The following is a 14,752-nucleotide window of genomic DNA, read 5'->3' on the forward strand; positions in this document are numbered from 1 at the left end:
CTGCTAATTGGGGTTTAGTCCAATTCTGTATCCTTCCCTTCAAGGCTCAGGGGTCCAAGATTATCTTCTGTGTCTGTTTTAATTGGTTTCCCTTTTCTTTGTTGAAGAGGGTCTGTGCAATCCTTCTGCCTAGTCCACCATCTTGCCGGAACTCCGAAAAACAGGAAGACCCTTGACGAGATGGGTTGACACAGTGGCTGAGACGATGATTGCAAGCACGATGGTGAGGATGGTGCAGGACTGGGCAGTGTTTCATTCTGTCAACACAGGATTGCTATGAGTCAAAACCAACTCAACAGCACCTAACAACATCCAGAAATCTTTTAATAATAATCACTGTTTCATTAAATACTATCCTAATAGCTTCTCCTTCATTTATACATTGGTTTATTGATTTAGCCAGGGATGCATTTCTGATAACAGACTCACACCACCCACAAGAGCTTTAAAAAAACCACCTGTCTTCAAATCTCATTTTCCACAGCTTGAATAGACTCTTGTTAAGTAGTTGGTTGACTTCAGTGACACAGATAAGAATTAATACTAATCCGGGATCATATCATCCCATCCTCATCTTTGGTCCATGGGAGCTCTCCTTCATTTGATTGGCTTAATTGCTAAGGATTTAATAATTACTTGAACAACCTTACATGCAGCATCTCACTCAACATCTAGAATGCTGTCAGTATCTTGCAGACCCCTATGCTCGCCTCTCTCAGGAAGTTACTGTGCCTAGATCATTATCACCACAGGCATTTTTAAATCAACTACAGCATTAACATCTAATGAAATGTTAAATAGCTGTAAAAAAAATAAAATGTCTTCCACCATTTTTACAAATAAAATTCAGTTCTGCTGAAATGGATTGATTGTAACATTTGGTTCTTACTCCATTTTGTTCAGTGGTCCATGCAGGCCCTTTTGTGACTTTGCTCATGTGTGTAACCATCTCTTCCTTTTATAGGCATGGTATAACCCATAATTAATAAGATTTTGGGATGTTACATAAGTTAGCTTGTTCCCTACCTACTCACAGAAGATAGAGCCAACATCCTCACTGTTAGAAAATGACTAAATCAGCTGTTTTGTGTTCATTCTCTGCGGTCCAAAGCATTTATTATAAAAGAATAAACCACCCAGATTTAAATATTTTGTAGTGGCTGTCAGGTAAACAAGGAGCTCTGGTAGCACAGTGCCTGAGGCATCTGACTGCTAACCAGAAGGTTGGTGGTTTGAACCCACCAGCCACTCTGCAAAAGCAAGACTGGGCAATCTACTTCTGTAAAGATTTACCACCTCAGAAACCCAATGGGGGTCGCTATGAGTCAGAATCAACTCAACAGCAGTGGGTTTGGTTTTTGGTTTTGGTCAGATGAGTGCTGTGGAATTAGTCATGTACTTTGGTTCACAGCACTTTCTATCCGGTGTGCCTTTTTTATTTATTAACTTATTGAACTATTACTTTTTTAAATAAACACCCATGGCGCCACAACCCACATCAAAACTAAGAACCATGACTAAGACTAACATTTGTCTATAGGTTCCTTATGCACAAAAGTAAGTCTAGATCTTTTTTAAAGGATCCCACGCATGAATGAGTTGGTGTGCTTGACTCTCTCTTGTTGATTGATCAGTTGACTGATTCTGATCGATTCACTCCTGACTAAATTCATTATCTATTCATTTTGCTTGAAAAATAATAATGTCAAACCCCCCAGCAATGCAGAAAAGAAATATTCTTAGGTGTTTTGCTCGTGTGTACTTTATACAACATGGGAAGAGTCTAGAACATTTTTTTTTTCTCATATTAACACCAGTTGGGCAGAATTAGATTAATCATAATCTTTGTTTCACAAGCTTTTCCCACTTTTAAGTAATTGGTTGAGTTTGAACATATTCATGCCTTTGTTTATATTAATACAATCAATGTCATTTATGTAACCAAGCTCAACCAGAACACCGACTGCTAAAACATCTGTCCAGAGTCCCACAGCACACCAGATGCCTCATTACTCATTACTGTTTAAGGAAATGAGAGAACAGAATTGCATTAATCATAACTCCTGTTATACAAAACCTTCCACATTTGTCTAAGCACAGCCTCCTTTCATTTAGTTAATTGTTGGTAATTTATTTACTTTGTAATTTTTGTTCCTTTTTTTCTTCTGTTATTAAAACAAGTCAGTAACCCACCACCAACTCAGTACTAGAACACAGATTAAAACACCCACCTGCTAATATGTTCCTTAACCAAAGGGACAGCAGCCTTGATCTTTTTTTATTTTTTTAGTGGTCCTCAGTGCTTCAGATGAGTCCCTGGGTGGTGCAAATGATTACCTGCTGAACCGTTAGCTGAAAGATTGGTAGATGGAATTCAGCCAGAGGTGCCTTGGAAGGTAGGCCTAGTGATGTGCTTCTGAAAGGTCACAGGCCTGAAACTCTGTGGGTGGTCCCACTCTGTGGGTCGCCACGAGTCAGAATTGACACGATGTCAAACAACAACAGTCGTGCTTCAGATATTGTGGTAGACAGCTTCTAAGATGGCGCCAAATGAGTCTCACCTCCTAATACTCACAACCTTGGAAAAGCCACTCCCCTTGAGTGGGGGCTGGATGTCTTCTAAAGAATAAAATCATGCAGAAGTGATGAAATACAACATCCAAGATTAGATTGCAAAAGACTGACTGCTAGCCATCTTGCTTGCCCTCTCCTCCCTCATGGAAGCCAGCCGCCAATGCTATGACATCCCTATGGTGAGGCCCACATGGTAAAGAAATTAGGGCAGCCTCCAGCCAACAGTCCTTCAGAAAATGGATCCTGAAAACCACTTAGCGAACCTGGAAGCAGATCCTTCTCCAGTTGAGTCTTGAACTGACTGTAGCCTCAACCAACACCTTGAGACCCTGAGTTGAAACATCCTGAAGTCATGGACCCTGGACCCACAGAAATAGTATAGACATCTGTTACCCGGCAACAGACGACTATAGACACACATGAACAATAATGCTGGTTTCATCAAATGTTCTTAAAATTGGTCCATGCTTTTTCTTTCTTTGTCAATTTATTTTTGATATATTTATTGATTCACAGAAGGAGCCCTGATGGAGCAATGGGTAAGTTGCTAACTCAGTTGCTAACCAAAAGGTTGGTGGTTTGAACATGCCCAGCTGCTTTATGGGAGAATGATCTGAAATCTGCTTCCAGAAAGATTACAGCCATAACCCCCATAGGGCAGTTCCACTCCATCACTTGGAATTCACTGTGAGTTGGAATGGACTCGACATCACACAACAACATCAATTCACTTAAATAATATGATCACTTTCAATGAATCATAAGCCCCTAAAAACAAGCTTCTGTAATATCCTTAACATCTATCTACAGTTCATATATATACCAAGAGGAACTAGACTGCTCTCTTTTTCTAATGGACTTCACTAATACACATCTGGATTAATCTTAATCCCTGGTTCATACCCAGCACAAATCTGCCATTGGTCCATGATTACTACTTTTCTTCATTCATTTATATATTTGTTTATGTTTTCATTGATTCACTGATAATAATATAATCTATGTTTGTGGATCACAAAAACTACAGTCCAGACTCTCATGTGTCCACAGATTGTCTCTCAGAGAAGAAGAAGATAATCTTTGTGGAACAGACTCAGCTTTGCAGATTTGTGGGCCAAGTATCATCCTTGTTTCATATGAATCCCATGCTATTCATCAGTCAGTGTTTGACCTCTTTCACTGATTTTGTCCATATTTCAAAGATAGGACAATAAACAATAATGGACGTACCATTTTATTCCATTTTATTATGATGTATCTCACATCTTCCAATGCGATTCTCCCTCAGTTACTAAATTGACTATGTCTTTTCACAGAGAGGCTTAAATCAACTGTGACTCCAAAATAAAATGGAATAATTCACTAACTGTGGAAATTAATAAAAGGGTCTCTCTTGTTTCTTCTTAATTGACCACAGGTGTGCTAAATTGGTTCACACACGACCCTCATTCATTTTCTTTGTATATATAGCAATTCATTCCTTTCTTCTAATAGAGTTTACACCCATGACAAATCGCCAAACCAAAAACAATTACTATGACAATTACTTACATAGGCTTCTAGCCTCCTTATTCAAAAAGATGACAGCCAAGATCTTCCTCATTAGAGAATAATTGAATCAGCTGGGGTGTATCTGTGGTACAGAAAGCCAGTGTAAAGAGAGGTAGGTGGATAGACAGATAGGTAAAGCAGATTTTTGAAAATTGAGTTCAAGCCAACAGTAATTGATTAGGAATAAACTTTCGTGCTTGTCATATCTTATATTTAAACCTTGAACGTCATACCTATTGATTGGTTGATTGATTGACTCAAGCATCAAATGTAAACACTATAGCAAAAATCTTGGAAACCAATACAAAGCAAAAGAGAAAGAACTATGACTATTACTCACATCTGTTTATATGCCCCTGACCCAGTGAGGAGACCTGGGTCTTCCTTCTACATCCATCTTGTTTGGGAAGAATTAGGTTCATCAGAATCCTGGATTCAAACACATTCTCCACAATTGTCTGTGCTCATCCCACCTGTATGTATGTATGGACATATGTATGTAGTTACTTTGTGTATGTGTGTACATACATAGTTATTTTCTGTATGCCTGTCATTACTTTATGCATGCATTTATGTGGCTGCTGTATTATGTATGTCATTACTATAATACGTACTGCATAGTTATGTATGCATTATGTAGTTTCTATATGTATGCAGTAATTATATGTATGTACTCACTCTATGGATGCATGTAACCTTATGTGTGGTTATTTTATGTATATATATATATATGTGTATCTAGTTACTGTATGCTTGTATATGTCATTACTTTATGTATGTATATATATATATGTATATACTTTATGTATTTTCCATGTATATTGATATGTTGTATACAATATGTGGTTACTCTGCATATGTATACAGTATTACATATATATGTGTGTGTGTGTAGTTATTTTATGTGTGTGTATATTATCTAGTTATCTATTATGTATGTGTGTATGTATGTAGTTACTTTATGGATGTATGTAGCTACTTTCACATACGTATGTGTGCAGTTACTTTATGTAGGTAGGTAGGTAGTTACTTTATGTATGTAAGTATGTATGTATTATTTTATGACTGGATGGATGGATGCATTTACTTTATGTGTGTATATATATGTGTTGTTGTTGTTATGTGCTGTCAAGTCGGCCCTGACTCATAGCGACCCTTCCTTGGGTTGTGGAAGCAATATCACTGCGGAAGTAGATTGCCCAACCTTCCTTCCGAGGAGTGCCTGGTGTATATATGTACTTACTTCATATTTGTATGTATATATGTGGTTACTTTATGTATGTATATAGTTGCTTTACATGTATATGCATTTATGTATGTATATGCTTACTTTCTGGATATAAGTATGTATATAGTCGCACATGGAGTAATTTAATTATTTATTCCACTGTTAGGGAAATTGTTAATGTTAAATGCAAAATACAAGAAAGGGAAATGCTATCTAAATAAAGTCACCAGTATAAAAATGGTAACAACCAATCCTGGGTTCTTTATCTGGAGAGCAGCTAAGCAGAGCTGGATCCATCACTACCCTTGTTCCAGTCTATGCTCCTCACTGTCCCATGCTCTGCATTCTTTTAAATAATTGATTGAGATATAAACTTCCTCTTTCATTCATTCATAACAACACCATTAATATGTATGCATCTGCAGAAACTGGACATTATTCATGACTGCCCATATGCTCACTGGGCACAGAGGAGAGCTCAGGCCTTTATATCTTTTAAATTGAAACTCAGTGAAGACCATTGGGTTAATTCCAACTGGTCATGTGACATATTCTCAACCTAGATGTAGACATTTAAGTCCTCACTCAATTAGTTATTTATTTAATCGATAGTTGATTTAAGTAAATGTTTATCCTTTTCTTAATCAAACAAAAGTGCAACATCTAGCCACCAACCCAGAACAATGCAAACTCTTACATCCATCTGTTTAATGCGTCTTACTCAAAAGGGTCAACTTTGATTAATATATTTTACTGGAACTCAAGGCTTCAAAATGTATTAGGAATGATTCTTATTGCATTACACACTCTTGTATTTGGACCAGGAACAGCCCATTTTGTCTCTATTCATTTATACATTTCTTTCTTTATTCATGCACCAGTTTAATGAAAATAATACAATCCATACTCAAGAGCCACAGAAGACCAAGAACAAACTCCTGAATATTTTTGACTCTTGGAATACATTCATTTTCCATAGAGATAATAAACAGGACCTCAGAGTTACAGGGTTTAATCAAAATCCTTGATTCAGACACCCCAGGGTATTCATCATTGGTCCAGGCTAAGTAATCTTTTTCTTCATTTATGCTTTTGTTTATTGATTCATTGATCCATTAATAGTAATAAAACCAACATCATGAATTTAAAAAAGAGGAGAAGATTATTGAATATGGCCAAGGTCTGTTTACAAGCTCTTTTCCCACAGAGCTGATAGATTAAATCTCTTTTTTTGCAAATGGTCCTCCGTGGCCGATATATGGATCAATCGACTTCTTTGTTTCACACCTTTCCCATATTCATCGCTGGCCCAAGCTTGTTCCCCTTTTGTTTCATTTGTCCATATTATAAAGGTGGTAAAATAAGCAACCAGAAACCCAACAGCTGCATTCACCACTATCTTCCATCTTCCTACATGCTACTCCCCCAGAGAGGAGTCCAATAAAACTTTCTGTGATGATGGAAATGTTCTATTGCATCACTGTCCAACGTGACTGCCATTAGCCATGTGTTGCGGCTAAGTGCTTGAAACATGGCTACAGCAACTTAGGAACTGAATTTTTAATTTTTACTTACACTTAATTAATTTAAATGTAAATAGCCATAAATGGCAAGAGGTATCAACATTGGACAGTACATTGCTAGATTTAATTACTGGAGCAATGTGCAAATCGAATGCAGTGCAAAAATCAGATGGGTTATTAACTGGCTTCAAAAATGAACAAAATGAGACTGAACATTGTGAAAATGTCAGTTCTACCCAAAGCAATCTATACATTCAATGCAATCCCAATCCAGATCCCATCAACATTCTTTAGGGATATGGAAAAAATGATCACTAACTTTATATGGAAAGGAAAGAGACCTCGGATAAGCAAAGCACTACTGAAGAAGAAAAACAAAGTAGGAGGTCTCACACTGCCGGATCTCAAAACCTACTATACAGCCACAGTAGTCAAAACTGCCTGGTATTGGTTCAATGACAGATACATAGACCAATGGAATAGAATTGAGAACCCAGATATAGATCCATCGACCTATAGTCAGCTGATCTTTCACAAAGGCCCCAAATCCATTAAGTGGGGAAGAGAATGTTTGTTTAATAAATGGTGCTGGCAAAACTGGAGATCCATTTGCAGAAAAATGAAACAAGATATGTACCTCACACCACACACAAAAACAAACTCCAGATGGATCAAAGACTTAAATGTGAAACCGAGAACTATACAGTTTCTCAAGGAAAATTTAGGCTCAAACTTAAGGGCCCTAATATTTGGTATAAATAGACTACCAAGCATAATTCAAAATGCACCAACAGCAGAAGAGAAGCCAGATGATTGGGACCTTCTAAAAATTAAATGTTTATGTGCTTCCAAAGACTTCTCCAAAAGAGTCAAAAGAGAACCTACAGATTGGGAAAAAATATTTGGTAATAACATATCTGACAAGGGACTTATCTCTAGAATTTATAGAACACTCCAACACCTCAATAACAAAAAGACAAACAATCCAATTAAAAAATGGGCAGAAGACATGAATAGACACTTCACCAAGGACCAACAAACATATGAAGAAATGCTCACGATCATTAGCTATTAGAGAGATGCAAATCAAAACAACAATGAGATACCATCTTGCTCCAGCACTAGTATCAAAGTTCAACAAGACAGAAAATAACAAATGCTGGCGAGGTTGTGGAGAGATTGGGACTCTCATACACTGCTGGTGGGACTGTAAAATGGTACAACCATTGTGGAAAGCAGTATGGCAATTCCTTCAAAAGTTGGAAATACAAATAGCATTTGACCCAGCCATCCCATTACCAGGTATATACCCTAAAGAAGTGAGAGCCATAACAAGAACAGATATATGCACGCCGATGTTCATCGCAGCACTATTTACAATAGCCAAAACTTGGAAACAACCTAGATGTCCAACAACTGAGGAATGGATAACCAAACTTTGGTACATTCACACAATGGAATACTATGCAACGCTAAAGAATAATGTAGAATCTGCAAAACACCGCATAACGTGGATGAACTTGGAGGACATTATGCTGAGCGAAATAAGTCAGTCACAAAAGGACAAATATTGTATTAGTCCGTTATTGTGAAAGTTAAGGAAAGGTTTATATATTGGAGGACATTTTCTTTGTTGGTTACCAGGGGTGGGAGGGAAGGGGAGGGAATGCTGTTAGATAGATAGAGATAAATATTGATTTGGGTGAAGAGAAGGGCAATGTACCAAATGTGAGTGACCAATATGGCAGCACTGAGGATGAGAAAGACAGAGAGAGTTACATGGGCAGTACAAACAACAAATATGAACCCCTTTGCAAATACAATACTGAGTTGTCAATGAAAGCAAACATGGGTATAGGGACGGATAGATGGGTGAACAAGCTAAACAATTATGTATGTCTAAATGGAGAGTGTATCCAAGATCATATACAGGGTTGGCAGACAATGGGCCTCTCAGGGTGCATCATTTTATAATGAACACCTTTGAATCCCCTGCTCAAAAATGAAAACTATGACTATTACAAACATCTGTCTACACACCCTTATCTACACGGGCAAGAGTTTAAAAAATGTTTTTAATGGACTCAACTTGGTAAAGTTTAAATTCATTCACCATGAATCATATCATATTCTTAGAAATTGTTTGTGCTTGGCCTACCTGTGTGTTAATTTAATCATGCACTGCTTTACCATTCATTTATGGGATGACCTACAGAATAATTTAATCATACATTCACCCATACTAAGAACAACAGACACACACACAATGGTAAACTCATGACCAACACAGAATAGAGACACTCGCTCTTGGTATGCAAGTCCATATATCTGTACCCCAACTGGGAAGACAGGCAGTAGTATAGACAAACATCACTCATGACCTTGCTCCAAAACACATTCTTCTCACTAGAGCATGCTTTTCCCTCTTTTTAAAAAATTGATCACTGTAAGAATTTATTCATTCATCCACATGTACCAAGTCATCAATATTTGGGACTTAATAACACTGAACAAGATTCCTGGATAATGTTGATACACTTCCATAAAGTCTATTACATTAACCAAAGAGATTTTTAAAAAACTGTTTTTCAAACAGAGCTGGATTAATAATAACTCTTGTCCTAAGGCACTCCTCAAAATGAACCATGCTCATCCTTTCTCCAACTAAATAATTAATCAGTTATTTATTTATGTAAATATCTTCCTCCTCTAAGTAAAAACAAATAACCAAGAAACAACCACCTACAGCAAGTGATGGTATGGAGCCTTACACACATCTGCCTATACGTTCCTTCCAGAAAGACGCAAGAGCCTTGGTCGATATATTTTACCAGAACTCTTACAAAAATGTATCAATAACAATTGATGTTCCATTACATACTCTCATAATTGGCCCATAACTAGCCCTTGTAATAGGCACCCATTTCCTTTTCTTTATTTATTACTCATTGATTCACTTCTAAAAATTCAGGCCATCACCATAAACATTGAATGATCATGATCAAGGTACATGAATACTTTCAACCTCTGCTATCAGCTCATCTCCACAGAGGGAAAAAAGAAGGTTGCTGTGTATCATGGAGCTCAGGGTGGCACAGAGGGTTCAGTTGACACTCTTGATTCAGACACCCTCCAGTTTCATCAGTGCCCAGGCGTGGCACTCTTCTTCATTCATGGATACACTCACTTCCCAGGAATCACAAATTCCTCATGAGACCCTGACATCACTACGTGTATCTCTAGATACACTATGTGTGTCTCTGTGCATTCTCCACAGAGGTTTCAGGCCAAATCTCAGTATCACACATGCGAAATAATCAAAATCCTCCCTTTGTACCAGTGTCCACATTACCAAAAGTTCACAGTAATTGCTCCCATTTTAAACAGAGCATAATGAACAACAAAATCTACAAAGAGATCCGACCACTAGGACCCATACAGTATGTTCCATCTTCCAAGTGCTTCCCTTAAATAATTAACAGCCTGGATCTCTACCCATTATGGGAACAGTTAAATTAACTGGGGTGCAAACATAATATGGGATATCAAACAGTCAAACGGTTCTGAAATGAATTAAGTGCCTTCATCTTTTTTTTTTTTTTTTCTTAATGGACCTCAGTTGTGCTGAAATGATTTAACTCTACTCCCTGGTCTATGGCACAACACCCTTACTGGTCCATACTCGGCGACCTTGAATTTTATTTATGCAAATATAGCCTTTTCTTCCATTGACATTGAGTCAATCTTCATTACTCATGGACTCGACTTGCAAACTGCTTATAGGCTAAAACATACTTGTAACCCCCACCTCAGTACTTGTTGAGCTTTAGTGGTCATGCATGGACATGCACGTGGGTGAAGTGGTAAAATGTCAGAGCTGCCCGAGATGCGAGGTCCCAGCTGAGGACAAATGAGGATGGTTTGGTATTCCCCCATGCAGTGTTCATGGGGCTTGACTGAACATAACTACCAGACATGACAAGACACCACTGCACATCAATGACCACACGTGAATACCAAGAAGCAAAACTGGGATGATTACTAATATTGATGTCTGTGCATCTTACCCACACAAGGAACCGCCCAGATACTCGGCAGCAGAAGACCGAACCCACAGTGGTATGTTCATCTGGAAGATAAAGCAGAGTTTTAAAAGAATGACTAGTGTGAATTTAGATTTTTTTGAAAAATAGAAGTCAGTTCTGCCTTCCTACACTAACCACGAATGCTGGTTTGTGTCAGCCTCATCACTGGCCCAGTAAGGGCATCCTTCTTATGTACTAACTGACTCAATTTTTAGGGTGAAAGAATTCAATGAACACCTTTTAATCTATGATCCAACACAAGATGAGGAACTTAGCTATTACATATCTGTGTGAATCACGTAGCAAATAGCAAAAAGCCAGATAACTTTTAATGAACACAATTTTGGCAAAATGGGATGAATTGAAATCCTTGTTTCATGATACAATCCAACCAAAGGGCCATACTGCAAAGTATCTATTCACCCATTCATTCATTTACTTTATGACCCTTGTTGTTGCCACTGGATACAGTGGGGTCAGTTACAACTCATAGTGACCCCATGTGACAGCATAGAATTTCCACCACAAGCTTTCCGAGGCTGTAATCCATGAAAGCAGGTTACCAGGTCTTTCTCTCCAAGGGCCACTGGGTAGGATCGAGCTGCTGACCTTTCAGTTAGCAGCTGACTGCTTCATTGTTGCACCATCAGGGCTCTTTTGATGACCCTTAGAAGAATTTAGTGATCTGTTCTTTCTTTATAAAGAAAACACAACATGGTGAAGTCACCCACTACCCAAACTAAATACTATTACCTTCAACTGTCCATATCAGCCCTCTTGGCATTGATGGAACTTAGACAAAGACACAAATCCTCTCTATCAGCACTGCCTGAAAGGGTAGTCACTGGCCACATGAGAACTTAAAATGTGGATGATGCAACTGAAGAACTAAATTTTTCAATCTAATTTGAATTTTAAAGTCAATAGCTAGATGTGACAAGAGAGTAGGGTCTATATGATCCCCCACCTAAAGAAGGAGGCCCTGAATCTTTTATGGTTTTTAATAAACTTCAAAAGGGTCCATGCCATGGTTTCCTCTTCTTGAAAGATTGGATTAAGTTATTAAATTTACCTTTCACTCACTTATAATCACAGTGCCAATATCCGTGAGCCCTAAGGACTCTGGACAAGAACCCTGAGTAATGTAACATCCATTCACTTATTTCTTAGCACCAATGAAATGCTTTCACATTTTCTTTTTTATGTCATAGTCAACAAATGCAAGAGAATCCATGTTTACTAGATTCACATCCTCAATGTTTGTCTACACTCAGGACCTTTCCAGGTTTATCAGTAACTATCTAATCATCATTATTTTTATTGTGAACTATATTGAATTAATATATTAATTGCATTGGGAAAATAAGCTGCAAAAGACCTCTTTAAAGTGTTAAAGAACAAAGATGTCACTTTGAAGACTAAGGTGCGCCTGACCCAAGCCATGGTGGTTTTAGTCACTTCATATGCATGGCAGAAGTGGACAATGCATAAGGAAGACCGAAGAAGAACTGATGTATTTGAATTATGGTGTTGGTGAAGAATATTGAATATACCATAGACTGTCATAAGAACAAACAAATCTGTCTTGGCTAAAGTACAGTTAGAATGCTCTTAGGAGCGAGGAGAGAGAGACTTCACCTTGTGTACTTGGGTGTCATGTTATTAAGAGGGACCAGACCCTGAAAAAGGATATCATGCTAGAGGATCAGTGAAAAAGAAGAACACCCTCAATGAGATGGACTGACACAGTGGCTACAATAAGGGGCGCCAACAAAGCAAGAATTTTGAGTATGGCACAGGACTGGGCAGTGTTTTGTTCTGTTGGCCCTAGGGTCACTTTGAGTTGTAACCGACTCAATGGCAGCTCACCTAACATATTAAATTATTGTACTATATTAACTTTGTTAACTTTTATTACACTAAGTCACTGGTGAATATAGTTATTATATTAATTGTTATTATTGATTACATTAAATAATCTTGTATTGAATGCATAATTTAATTATGTAAGCATCTTGTCCCTTCTTAAAATGAAACATGCAACCAACAACTCACCACCCACCTGGAGCAACTCTGATGCTGCCATATATCTTCCTACATGCTCCATACCCACAGGGAGAGTAGCTCTATTCTATTTCTTTTCTTTGAACTCAAAGCTTCAGAGATGTATTAATAATCATCCTTGATTTATTAGCTTCTCTCACAAGGAGGTGGGATATAAACCTCTCTGGCTTTATTTTGTTATATTTTATTTATCCATGCATGTACAATAATACAATCCATATCCATGAACAATAAAGGCCCAAGAACATGACCCCTGAATATTTCTAACTTCTTGTCTGAACACATTTCCCCTAGGTCATCACTCAGTCCCTGTTGCAATGGACCTCAGAGTTACAGACAGGGTTTAATCAAAAGATTTTATTCAGATGCCCCACACGTACTCATCATTGATCCATATTTCGTATGCTATGCCTTTATTCACTTACACTGTTCTTGATTTATTCATAGATTCACTAGTAATGAAATAATCAATGTTCATGAATTAGGAAAAAAGCAAAATAAAAGGAGATCCTTGGAGATATGATTATCTCTGTGAAACTCACTTCCCACAGAGCAGGAGGATCGAGTCTCATTGCACAGCACACCTCAGAGTACAGACATGAAGGAATCAACATCCTTGGGTCCCAGCAACTCCGTGTTAGTCACTGGCCCATGCCTGGACCTCTTGCATTTAACTTAGCCATATTTTAAAGATGGCCTAATGAGCAACCATGACATTATGGCTACCATTTTACACCACAACTAAGGCAAAGGCAAGAGCTTCTATTTTCTTATGGGAAAAACCCTTACATTATCTGCTCAATGGGTTGACAGTGTAGAATAGTATCAGTGCAGAAGTGTTTAAATCCACTGTGGTGCAAAAATAAAATGGACCAGTAAAGTTTTGTGGAAAAGACTAATGGCCTCTATCCTTCTGGCCTTGTGAGTTCAGTTGTGCTGAATTGGACAAATCGTAATTCTCAGGACTCATACACATTCCCAGCACCGGTCAATCCATGATCAGCTTTGAATTGATTACAAAGGTAGGAAGTTCATCAGCAACCCCTCCTCAAGCAATAACATGGATTCTGATTATTACTTACACAGATCTCTTTTCTCCTCCCCTCCAGAGGGAGCAAGGAAGATCTTCACCATGAGAGGCCAATGAAGTCAGCTGTGGGTGTATTCATTCTGAGGAGGAAAAAGCACATTTTTAAAAAAATCCAATAGCCAACGTTTGGCTTTTAAAATAAACGACAGTTGTGCAGTGATCAATGAGCCATAAACCTTGGTTCATGTTGTATTCTTCACATTTGGAAAGAGAGATCACTACATTATATTTATTGACTTATGTCATTTTTGTTTTAAATAATTTAATAAGCACTATTCAATCCAGCAGTAAGCACAAGAACTGTAATTATTAGAAACATCTGTCTGTACTTGCTACCCACATAAGGAAGAGCCAAGAAGCCAAGATCATCTTTTTATTGCACTTTATTTGTTCAGGATTAGATACAGATTCAAGCCATGATGTAATCTCACTGATGGTCCAAGGCTGATCCTACTTAATCTAGTCATTGATTCACTCACAAACTGACTTATTTAATGACTCATGGACTAATAAGACCATCCCTCCATTTCTTTTTTCAAATTAATTCAATAAGGTTAAACAGCAAACAGAACTGAAGAACTACTACTCACAAATGTTTATATGCACAACCACAAAGGCCCAGAACTTTCTGCTTCCT

General features: G+C 37.8%; 2 non-coding genes across 2 annotated transcripts; both read right to left on the minus strand.

The window, feature by feature from the left end:
- Positions 1-6,342: 6,342 nt before the first annotated feature.
- LOC122151285 lies at positions 6,343-6,414 on the minus strand. The gene has a single exon (XR_006164077.1). It is a non-coding gene; the product is annotated as a small nucleolar RNA SNORD113/SNORD114 family (small nucleolar RNA).
- A 6,928-nt stretch (positions 6,415-13,342) lies between these two features.
- On the minus strand, positions 13,343-13,419 carry LOC122151283. Its single transcript, XR_006164075.1, has one exon. It is a non-coding gene; the product is annotated as a small nucleolar RNA SNORD113/SNORD114 family (small nucleolar RNA).
- Between the last annotated feature and the right edge of the window lie 1,333 nt (positions 13,420-14,752).

This window comes from Orycteropus afer, unplaced genomic scaffold, assembly GCF_000298275.1.
Source record: "Orycteropus afer afer isolate SDZICR_OR568_19922 unplaced genomic scaffold, OryAfe1.0 scaffold00371, whole genome shotgun sequence".
NCBI classification, from domain to species: Eukaryota; Metazoa; Chordata; class Mammalia; order Tubulidentata; family Orycteropodidae; genus Orycteropus; species Orycteropus afer.